The sequence below is a fragment of the Stegostoma tigrinum genome, unplaced genomic scaffold, assembly GCF_030684315.1.
Source record: "Stegostoma tigrinum isolate sSteTig4 unplaced genomic scaffold, sSteTig4.hap1 scaffold_49, whole genome shotgun sequence".
In the NCBI taxonomy this organism is placed as follows: Eukaryota; Metazoa; Chordata; class Chondrichthyes; order Orectolobiformes; family Stegostomatidae; genus Stegostoma; species Stegostoma tigrinum.
In genome coordinates, this window is record NW_026728419.1 from 5,108,900 (window position 1) to 5,121,281 (window position 12,382).

General features: G+C 41.9%; 1 long non-coding RNA gene across 2 annotated transcripts; it reads right to left on the reverse strand.

Annotated features, from left to right (window-relative positions):
• Positions 1-6,623: 6,623 nt before the first annotated feature.
• On the reverse strand, positions 6,624-12,382 carry LOC132208587 (uncharacterized). 2 transcript variants are annotated; one of them, XR_009444717.1, is made up of 2 exons: positions 12,300-12,382; positions 6,624-11,360 (listed from the first exon to the last, which is right to left on the reverse strand). It is a non-coding gene; the product is annotated as an uncharacterized LOC132208587 (long non-coding RNA). The 2 variants fall into 2 exon arrangements; XR_009444716.1 differs by lacking the exon at positions 12,300-12,382 and adding an exon at positions 11,787-12,293.

The following is a 12,382-nucleotide window of genomic DNA, read 5'->3' on the forward strand; positions in this document are numbered from 1 at the left end:
AGATTTAATTTAGAAACACAAATTGTCCAATGTGTCAAATGCCTGAAATACTTGCTCACAAGGTCTTGGTGTCTGTCTGTTTAAACGTTGCGCTGTGAAGACTTCAATCATCCATTTTAAGCAACAAGCACACAGTAACTGAACAGTCTTCACTTAAAAATACATTTCCTTCCTCATCTTTTAAGCTTGTTTATTTCTTTGTACCACTTAGTAGGAAGTCATACAACTGCACCAGAAACCTCTGGTCCTTCGAATCTTTTTAACCAATGGCTAAAAATGCAGTCCATAACATGAGAATTGGCAAAAGTTGTTGACACATAGAACAAAGAACATGTTGTGTGAGACTCAGCAAATAAATGAACATTTCTTAGACTGTAGCTGAAAAGAATTGGTTTATTGAGACAGATTTATTCACCATTTGACCGAGTGACTGGAGTCATACAGGCTGCTTAAAGATGAGGGAAACAACATCACTAAATTAATTTTGAATGTTAAATCCTGGAGCAAGTACCGAAAATGGGTTGCAATGTGAATGAGAAGAATACATTGGAACCTTGGGATTTTCTAAAGCAAATACCTTTTACTTCCTTGGACTGCAGTGGCGTCAGTGAAAAAACCCATTCGTCGCCTTATAAAGCAAGATTTGAACACTGACTGTGGGAGGCCAAGTTAGCTCAGTTGTTAGAACATACGCTGTTTAAGTGCAGGGTTGTGAATATGAGCCCAACTTTGAGTACCACCTGTTTAATTACTTGGTATTTCCCCTCTGCAAATTCCCTTCCTCCAGCTATTCTTGACAGGCTAACCCTTTCATCCCATGAATCAGCTTAGCGAATCTCTTTGTACTGCATTCAACACCAGTATATCCTTTCTTAAATACAAGCACCAAAACTGTAAATAATATACCAGTATGGCTTCACCAACATCCAATACAGTTGTTACAAGATGTCCTTATCCTCAAACACCAACACCTCGCAATTAAGGCCAAAATTCCATTTACTTTCTTCATAACTTCAGCAGTTTGGGACTTCAGGCCCATCCTTGCCCTTTTCCATACAAATCCTGAATCGAAAAGTTATAATAACTGCCTGCAAAATGCCATCCCACTGAAACTTCAACCACTTGCTCAACTTTGTAACCGAAAGTCAAGTCCAGGACCTTCCCCTTCCTTGTTGCATCTTCCACTTAGTGGCTGAAAAAAATGCTGCCCTGGATGTATTTTTAAAATTCTGATAAATCCTTCACACTACGATGCCTACATTAATGTTGAGGAAGTTGAAAGCTCCTGCTACCTCAATCCTGCTATTTTTACACTTTCTCAAAATTTGCCTCCTTATTTATTTGTGGAGTTTTCAAAGACGCCGCCCCTCCTTATTGCTGTAATAGATTTCCTAAACAAAATAACAATATCTCCTCCTCCTTTACCAACTCCACTGCCTTGCATGAAGGCCCTATATCCTGGAATACTGAGCTGCTAACCGTGTCCAAGTGACAGCAATGTCTTTATGACCCCATTAATTTGTATCCTCAAATCATCCGCCTTATTCACCTGACTCCAAGCATTAAATACCATTCACCCTTAAACTCCCTTATACCTTAACCTGGCCTGTGACAATGCCTTCCAGACTCTCGTTTCTTCTCTTTTTGGCCCTTGTTATTATTTTGAACATTCTCTCTGGATTTCAGCCCACTGCTAAGTTATTTACAAGGCCCTCAACAGTACTGGAAACCCACCCCCACCTCCCACAAGGATGCAGGTCCCATTCCAGTTGAGGTGTAACTGCTGTGTGTAATTCTAGTCTTCCTGCTAAAGGAAGGGTGTTGTAAAACTTGAAAAGATTCAGAAAAGAAGTGTAATGGTTATTATTGTAATAGTGTACCATTAGTACACTAAGTTTCAAGCATTATGGGATGACCCTGTTCCCAATTGCTCATATGAACTGTACTGACTGTCATTGAGTGAAAAGTAAAAACCTAGGTTACTCACACTTGGAGGTGAGGATGGAGGAGTTAGGGCAGATGGACAGCCTTTCAAAATAAACTAGTCTGCTTTTGAGATGAAGACTCAATGCACAGTAGTTTTAATAAAAGGTTAACTTATATCGTTTTTTTTCTCCCAACTAGGTAACCAAACACGTGGTGTTTTCAAACATCATGAGAAACATGCCCAGATAACATGACGTGGACACAGATAATAGGAGCAACAAAAAAAATTCCTACAGATTCTTGGGAACTCATTGGTGGTTATCCACAGTGGCTCAGCGGTTAGCACTGCTGGCTCACAATGCCAGGGACCCAGATTTGATTCCACCCTTGGGCAACTGAGTGTGTGGCTGTTGGCATGTTCTCCCTGTGGCTGCGTGGGTTTCCTCTGGGTGTTCTGGTTTCCTCCCATGTGTTGGTTAGGTGGATTCGCCAAGCTAAATTGCCCAGAGTGTTCAGGGATGTGTAGATTAGGTGGGTTACCAGGACATGTGTCTGAGTGGCATGCTCTGAGGTTTTCTGTGAATTCTTGGGCCAAACAGCCTGTTTCCATACTGTCGGAATACTCTGAATTCTATGAAAACCAGTCCTAATGAACTAGGAAATCCTTTTTCACAGTGTGCAGGTGGATTGTCTTTACCCACTGTGAATGTGTTGATATACAGCAATAAAACGTCATCATTTTCAAAACCTACCCTACCGTTACGTATTTGTTATTGAGATTAATGCAAAAGGACGAATAAATTAAACACCATTTATTTCAATGCCAGAGGCCTAACAGCTAAGGCAGATGAACTCAGGGCAAGGTTGGAAACATGGAACTGGGTTATCATTGCAATTACAGAGACAAGGCTCAAGGATGGACAGGGCTGCCAGATTAATGTTCCAAGATATAGATCCGATAGAAAGTCAAAGCGGGAGGGGAAGCAAAGCAAGACAGGAGTGAAAAGCGGCATTTTTGAGCAAGGATAACATTATGGCTTTACTTAGGCAGGATATAGCTGAGAACACATCCAGGGAAGTTATTTGGGTGGAACTTAGAAATAAGAAAAGGGACGATCACTTTATTGGGATTATACTATATGCCTCCCAATAGTCAGCAGGAATCTGACAAACAATTTTGAAAGAAGATCTCAGTTATCTGTAAGAATAACAGGGTGGTTATGGAATGGATTTTAGTTTTCCAAACAGATTGGGAATTCCATAGTGTAAAAGGCTTGAATGGAGAGGAATTTGCTGAGAGTGTACAGGAAAATGTTCTGATTCAGTATGCGATGTATCGACTCGAGAAAGAGCAAAACTTGACCTGCTCTTGGCAAATAAAGCAGGACAGGTGACTAGGGTATCAGTGGGGGAGGACTTTGGGGCCAGTGACCATAATACTATTAGTTTTAAAATAGTGATGGAACAGAGTAGACCGGGTCTGAAAGTTAAAGTTCTATATTGGAGGAAGGCCAATTTTAATGGTAGTACGCAAGAGCTTTCAAAAGTTGATTGGGGCAGATATTTGCAGGTAAAACGGAAAGGTTCAGAAGTGGGAAGCCTTCAAAAAAAAGAGATAATGAGTGTTCAGGGACAGTATGTTCCTGTTCGGGTGACGGACAATGCTGGTCGGTGTAGGGAATTCTGGATGACTAGAGAAATCAAGGTTTTGGTCAAGAAAAAGGAAGGAAGGGCATGCCAGGTATAGACAGCAGAGATTGAGTGAATCCTTATAAGAGTATAATGACAATGGTATACTTAAGAGGGAAATTAGGAGGGCAAAAAGGGGACATGAGGTAGCTTCGGCAAATAGTATTAAGGAAAATCCAGAGGGATTCTACAAATAGATTAAGAACAAAAGGATAACTAGGGAGAGATTAGGGCCCCTTAAAAAGCAGCAATGCCGCCTTTGTGTGGAATTGCAAGAAATGGGGAATATAATAAAACAAGTATTATGCATCAGTATTTACTACAGAAAAGGATATGGAAGATATAGACAGTGGGGAAATAAAGAGCAACATCTTGAAAATTAGCCATATTTCAGAGGTAGTGATGCTGAACGGCTTAAAACGCATAAAAGTGGATAAATTCCTGGGACCTGATCAGGTGTATCCGAGAACTCGGAGGGAAACTAGGCAAGAGATTGTTGGGCCCCTTGCTGAGATATTTGTATCATCGATAGCCACAGATGAGGGATCAGAAGTTGGCTAATGTGATGCCACTATTTAAGAAAGGTGCTAAGGAAAAGCCAGGAAACTATAGGCCAGTGAGCCTGATATTAGTGGTGGGCAAGTCATTGGAGGGAATCCTGAGGGATAGTACTTGAAATATTTGGAAAGGGAAGGACTGATTCGGGACAGGCAACATGGCTGTGTGTGTAGGAAATCATGTCTCACTAACTTGATTTTTTTTGAAGAAGGAACAAAGAGGATTGATTAGGGCAAAGCAGTGGATGTGTTCTATATGGATGTCAGTAAGGCAGTTGACAAGGTTCCTCATGGTAGACTGATTAGCAAGGTCAGATCACATGGAATACAGAGAGAACCAGTCATTTGGAAACAGATCTGACTTGAAGGTAGAAGACAGAGTGCTGGTGGAGGGTTGCTTTGTAGATTGGAGGTGTGTGACCAGTGGTGTGCTGCAAGGATCAGAGCTGGGTCCACTCATTTCTGTCATTTATAAAAGATGATTTGGATGTGAATGCAGGAGTTATAGTTACTAAGTACCAATCCTTGCAGCATACTGCAGGCCAAAGGCCTTTCCAAATGGCCAGCTCTCCCTGGATTCCATGTGATCTCACCTTGTTAATCAGGCTACCATGCGGAATTTTACTTACTGAAATCCATATCGAAAACATCCACCAGTCTGCCATCAATTTTCTTTGTAACTTCTTCAAAAAAAACTCAATCAAGACATAATTTCCTATGGACAAAGACATGTTGACTATCCCCATTCAGTCCACACTTTCCAAATACATGTAAATCCTATCCCTCAGACTTCCCTCCAACAATTTACCCATAACTGACATCAGGCTCACCAAAAGTTTATTGTTCCCTGGCTTTATGTTACCACCTTTCTTAAACAATGGCACTGGAATAGCCAACCTCCAGCCTAACAGCTCACCTATGACTGTCAATGGTGCAAATATCTGAGCAAGGGGCCCAATCGCAAGCCTAACTTCCCGCAAAGTTGGAGAATACACCTGAAGAAGTCTTGGGGATTTATCCACCTTTATGCTCTGTAAGGCATCCAGCACCACCTCCTCTATAATATGGAACTTTTCAAGATACACATTCATTTCTAAGTTCTCCAGCTTTCATATTCTTTTCCACAGTAAATACCGATGTAAAATACTTGTTTTGCATGTCATCCATCTTGTGCATTCCCATACATAGGCGGTCTTACTGTGCTTTTAAGGGGCATAATAGTGTCAAAATTGGCCTTAGTCCCATTGAAAACTTAACTTTTAGACCAAGTCTATCCTTCTCCATAACTATTTTAAAACTAATACAACAATGATCATAGGCCCCAAAATATTTCTCCCACTGACCTCTCAGTCACCTGCCCTACCTTATTTCCCAAGAGAAGATCAAGTTTTGAGCAGGGACTAATGACACCAGTACAAACAGCCCAAAGATCCAAGTTCACTCCTTGATTTAAAAGCAAAATCCTTCAAATGTGGTTGTGGTGAACTTGCTGGTGTGTTAACAGTTTGCATGATTGAGTGAATCCCTTTCCACACATAGAACAAGTGAATGGTCTGGCCCCAGAGTGAACTCGCTGGTGTCTCAGCAGGTTGGTTGAGTGAGCAAATCCCTTCCCACATTCGGAACATGTGAACGGTTTCTCTCCAGTGTGAATTCACTGATGTGTCAGCAGGTGAACTGTCTGAGTGAATGCTTTTCCACACTCCGAACAGCTGAATGGTCTCTCTCCAGTATGAAGTCGCTGATGTGTCAGCAGGTTGGATGAGTGAGTAAATCCCTTCCCACACTCAGAACAGGTGAAAGGTTTCTCTCCAATGTGAACTCGCTGATGTACCAATAGTTTGGAATTGCGAGTGAATCCTTTCCCACATTCAGAACAGATGAATGGTCTTTTCCCAGTGTGAACTTGCTGGTGTTCCAGCAGAGAGGATGACTGAGTGAATCCTTTCCCACACACAGAACAGGTGAATGATTTCTCTCTGGTGTGATGGGTAAATAAATCCTTTCCCACAATCCCCACATTTCCACAGTCTCTCCCCAGTGTGACTGCGCTGGTGTTTGGACATTTCAGATGAATCTTCACAGACTCTTCGACACACAGACAATACACATTTCTCCCTGGTGAACAGTGCTTCTTCCTTCAATGTTCAAAATCCTGAGATAATTAGGTTATGACAAACAGATTGAGTGTCAGATCTGGTTGTGGTTTTGTTTGATTTCTCTGAATGCAATCAAAATTTCAAACAGAAAAGTAGAGAGAGAGAAACCAGAAGAATACACACAAAGATTGTGAAACTCTGAAATTAATCTGGTCAATTGTGGATCCAACACCGAGGGGCACTGCTGGATTATCAGTAAAACTGAACTGGTTCATTTAATGTCCTTCAGGGAAGGGAAACAGTCAGCGTTTGCCCAAAACTACAAAAAAAAGAGATAGAGTTTGGACAGACATGAAGGGCAGGCATTTTATACATCAGAAAATGAATCCAATTCCTGTTTTCTCCCCATACCCTCTGATGCTTCTGAAGGGCTGAGAATACACAGCAAAATACCTGAAATCTGAAATAAAAACAGAAAAAGATGGAGATCCACAGCAGATCTGGCAGCATCTGAAATGGTGATAGATGCAGGAACCATTGCAATCTTGAAGAAGTGTTGAGATGATCATCCATTGCACCATAATATAGGTTACACACCGAGTGCCAGAAAACGGGCCTAGCTTAAATAGGTGCTTGATGACCAGCACTGATACAATGGGGACAGTGTGTTCAACAATGTTACCCCGGTGTCTGACCCCATTTAGTTCCGTGTTTCTCTCCTATTCTCTTTTAGGAAACAGGCAGCAGCAAGTAGTGAAGAATGCAAATGATATTTTGCCCTTCATTGTGAGAGGATTCGAGTACAGGAAGAGGGATATCTTTCTATAAGGGCCTTGGTGAGACCACACCTGGAGTCGTGTGCACCTTTGTTCTCCTTTCCAAAGGAAGGATGCCCTGGCTACTGAATGATCGTAAAGAAGGTTCACCAGACCAATTCCTGGGATCTCAGGTCTGATGCATGATGAGAGAGTTTTGATCTTGATTAATCCTTCTTTCTTTTAATCTTTCAGCCACCGACAACATCATGAACTAATTTCACGTCCCATTTGCTGATCTGAGTCTCTTACTACTGAAGCTATACTTTGGTTCCCATTCCCCTGTCATCCGAGTTTAAATCCTCACCAGTGGAACTAGCAAAAACATCAACAAGAATATCTGTCCCAGCTCTGCCCAGGACAATTGTTCAAGCTTGTGCATGTCCCACCTTCCCCAGAAACAAACAGTCTCAAAGCCTCAGGAATCTAAACGCTTTAAGTTATATCTCCAGCCATGCACTCATCTCATCTGTCCTCTTATTCTCGCTTTCACAAGCACGTGCATTGTAGCAGCTCACACTGTTACTGGATTAGATCACGAAAGGTCCTGTGGGGGTCATAAAAGAGTCCTGTTGAGAAGGAACATTAGGGAATTTACTTGGGTTTCTGTAAACAGGCAGTTCAAAACACATAAGCATTTTAATAAGAGGCAGTTTTTAAAGGCCTGGTCCAGCCACAATCACAAGTTTGTTACTTAATTAAAAAGTAGAAGCAAAAGTCTGATCCTACAGCATTCTGAACTGTTTAGGTAATTGTAACCAGAAATGCAAACAACCAATTAACATGAAATGGTTAGCTGAATTCCTTGAGCGAATGTTTGTCAGCAATAAAAGCAGCTCACTGCATCATTATGGAAGGCAAAGCAATAAATGGTGTAAACACAACCTCTAAAAGACCAACAACATAGGAAGGGGCAAAGAAAGGTTATAAAGAGAGAAGTCAGGACTGCAGAGAGATAAAACAATTGAAATGTAGATATGGATAATTTGAATAAATTCTTACATGCAAAGATCAATGGAAGAGTGACAAAGATAGATTGCAAAATCCGAAGTGAAGACATGATTAGTGCCTTAGTTATTTGTGAAATCTAAACAAGTTTTGTTTAATGGCTTGGTAAAGCTCTAAAGTGACTGAATTTCATCCTCAGTGGAATTTGAATAGATGCTTTTTATTAAAACAAGAAAGTAATAATGGAAAGCACTTAGAGTAGAAAATGAAACTTCAATTTAAAAATCATTTGCAGCATGCAAATCGTTGGGGTTGCAAACTGCAACAGCAAGTCAGAAACACTGTTTGTTTGGTCTCTTAAGCTGAAGTGAGAGAGGGATTTTTCCACAATTTTCAACTGTATTACAAAATTGTAGTTACTTTATATCAGAGTTGAGTTTAAAAGACTTTATCACAATTTCTAACAATCCACACTACAGTTAGTAGAGAATTTGGAAAAGTTCTCAGTGATAAGCTACTATTTTGGTTTTTGGCAAAAAACATGGTGCAGCTGGCAAATGTCTGAGGAGGAATATAACTGTCAAAAGCATTGTAAGGTCAAAGACAGATGAAGTCATTTTCCAGCTAACCTCAGGAGATTATGGGAGGGTTTAAGGCTGAACATAGTATTGTCCATGATTGTTTGCTTACTGGATTGGATATATTGATTTGGGGTGTGTGGCTAACAATGACATCAATATTGCATGTAAATAACATCTAGCAAAAGGAATAAAAATATTACAATCAGCCAGGGAAAGTTTGAGTGTCATTGCCCACTCTTCCAATCTGAGCTGTATTTAAGAGGGGAATTAGGCCTCACGTGAAAGCCAGGTTTGGAGTGGACTCTGGCCTCTCCCACACATGCGGTAACAGAGCTCTGAATAAAGGTCGATTGTACAACTGAACACAACACAAAACTCCTCCGTACCACAATGTGGCAATGGGTGTAAGCTTGACAATACTACATTTGAGATCTTGTATTTTAATGTATCTCTTATCTTCCTATCTTCAGCTTTCAGGTCCTCCTATGTCACTAGTACAATCGGATGTTCACCCTCCCACTCCAGAATGTCCTGAAGCTGCTCCATGTCATCGCTGATCCTGGCACCAGGGAGGCAACATACCATCCTGGATTCATGTCTCTCTGTGCCCCTTACTATTGAATCCCCTGTCTCTACAGTCATATTCATCATTTTCCTCCCCTTCTCTGCAGCAGAGTCACTCCAAGTGCCATGAACTTGACTGATGCTGCTTCACGATTGGCCACCCCACCACCACCAGCCCTCCCCCGACCAAACAGTACCAAAAACAGTATATTTGTTTGAGGACGATGACCACGAGGGACTCGAGCACTTCATTTCTGAGCCTTTTACTTGTCTGATGGCCACCCATTCCCTTGCTGTCTGTGTAATCTTCACCTGCTTGTGACCAATCTGTTGAGAATGCTACCACAACCTTCTCAGTATCATGAATGCTCCATACTGACTGCACCCACAGCTCCAGCTCTGAAAAACAGCTAACCAGTAGCTGCAGACGGATACACTTCCTGCACAAATAGCCAATAGGGACACTGGTAATATCCCGGAGTTTAACGCGGAAAAGTGTGAGGTGATTCACTTTGGAAGGAGTGACAGGAATACAGAGTACTGGGCTAATGGTAAGATTCTTGGTAGTGTGGATGAGCAAAGAGATCTCAGGATCCGTGTGCACAGATCCCTGAAAGTTTCCACCCAGGTTGGTAGGGTTGTTAAGAAGGTGGATGGTGTGTGAGGTTTTATTGGTAGAGGGATTGAGTTTCAGAGCCATGAAGTCATGTTGCAGCTGTACACAACGCTGGTGCGACCACACTTGGGGCTCTGGTCGCCACATTACAGGAAGGACGTGGAAGCATTGGAAAGGGTGCACAGGAGATTTACCTGGATGTTCCCTGGTATTGAGGGAAGGTCTTTTGAGGAAAAGTTGAGGGACTTGAGGCTGTTTTCGTTAGAAGAAGGTTAAGAGGTGACCTAATAGAGACATACAAGCTGATATGAGGAGTAGATAGGGCGGACACTGAGATCCTTCTTCCTCAGATGGAGGTGGCTAGCACGAGGGGCCATAGCTTTAAATTGAGGGGTGATAGTTGTAGGACAGATGTCAGAGGTAGGTTCTTTACTCAGAGTAGTAAGGGCGTGAAATGCCCTGCCTGCAACAGTAGTAGACTCGCCAAGTTTAAGGGCATTTAAGTGGTCATTGGATAAACATATGGATGATAATGGAATAGTGTGGGTTAAATGGGCTTCAGTTTGATTTCCCAGGTCGACACAACATCAAGGGTCTATGTTCTGTTGTGCTAGACAAGGACACCACAGACCTGAGGTCTTCTGTTGTGACTTCTCTCCAGATTAAGCCAGTTTCTGCCTTAAAGAGAATTTAATGAAGCTAGGTCCTTCCCCTTCATTTCAAACATTACTATTATAAAATCAAAAGTCGCTAACTTTATATAAGCTAATATATACTTTAAAAACTGTAAGAAAATTCTTTACAGTATCAATTATCAATTGACTGTTTCCGTTAGGACGGTGAGACTTTCTGAACTGCCCAAACTGAGACTGAGCATCACACTCAATCTTTCAGTTTCACTTTCTTTCTGTTTCACCCAACTCCAAAGCACTCTCATTTAGCCAAGCAACACTCTCAGTGCAGCCTTTTCATTTTCATTGTCTGCTCACACCCACTCTGATCTCAGCCTCCCATACTGTTTCAATTCAGCTCAATGGGAGCTCAGGGAACAGCATCTTCACGTTAAATGCAGTAATTTATAACCCTCAGGACTCATCACAGACTTCAGCAGTTTCAGGATCAATAGAGTTGTCAGGATCTGGAAGATTCCACTTGAAGGGGTGCTGGAATTTGTGCCCATAAGGAATTTTAAAAGGAAGTTTGCAGATATTCAAGAATGAAGAATATATAGATTAAAATCATGAAGTGGGCGATTGGGACTAAATATGACAGTTCTTTCAAGGAGACGAGGTGTTGTTTGGACAAAACTGCCCCTCTCAGGCCAATATCTCCTTTCTCAGCTGCAGGGTATAGAACTCAACACTTATCCCAGGGGTGATCAAACCAAAAATTTGAATATTCTGCTTTCAAGTTACAACCTTCCCAGGAATATTCTCCCATGGACAGAATGGTTAAACCTCTTCCCTTTCGCATTTAAGTGTCAATGATACTCAGATCCTGATCAGTCTGCTTAATGGAGAACTTGCATTGGGATCCTGGTCTGCAAATTATTCTCAATTAATACCCTGTAAAACAAATCCATAAGAGACAAATAACTGTCAGCCCTGGACAGAAATCCAGAAAACACCACAAGATTGTTTGGAAAAGGCAAACATTTCTCTTGGTTTCCGTTAGTCATGTATAAATCCTCCTGTTCAAATCACCCTGCTCCCCGACACAGAAAGATGCAGAGGGAAAATACACCCATTATTAGAGACGGAGGAAGTCAGATATTAATAAATTTGACCAGGGAGCACAAGGGGACTCAGAGCACGTTCAGTGATTTGATCCCAATCATATGAACACTGGACAAACGGATATGCTTTAATAGATCATAATATTTAAAGCAGGACTTCCGAAAGTGAGAGTGCAACAGGTAACATGAAGTTCTGAGCAAGGGTTAGCGGATCCGAAACGTTATTTTTTAAATTCACGGATGCTGCCAAGCCTACTGAGCTTTTCCACCAACTCTGTTTTTGAACATGCAGTTCTGAACGCGTTTTCGGCATTTCTCCTCCACTAAGTATCTAACGTTTAACTGCAGCAATTTATACTGCCTGAAGCCAGTACTTCGCCAGCGTCAAAAGTCCTTCCCAGGAAATACACGCCTCGTCTCAGTCTGGGGAAGAAGTCCAGAGAAAAAAAAACACATTTCGCTTCTATATACCCGCCCCCCCAAAAAGAAAGGCTGCGCTTGCGTTCCGCTGCAGGTTGCCACCTATAAATATGGCGATCCGGCATGAGTCCCAAAGATCATTGCCCCTAATAAAGATGGTGGCAATCACCTCTGCCTATCGCAGCCTCAGGTCCGCAGCAATTCTTCCATTTGCTGCAAAACACGGGGCCGGCATGTTAAAATGTATGTTTTCTGACATGCATCGACCGCAATTAAAACCTCTCAGTCAATACCGAAACTATTTCCCTCCCGGTTTGTGCTCCTTTCCTTTTTATCCCGTGTACTGTACCTTCCGAAAGCAGCTAACCTTCAGTCGCAGAGATTTTGCGCCCCCGAACAAGGGCGATCACGTGATTTTCACACAGACAAACA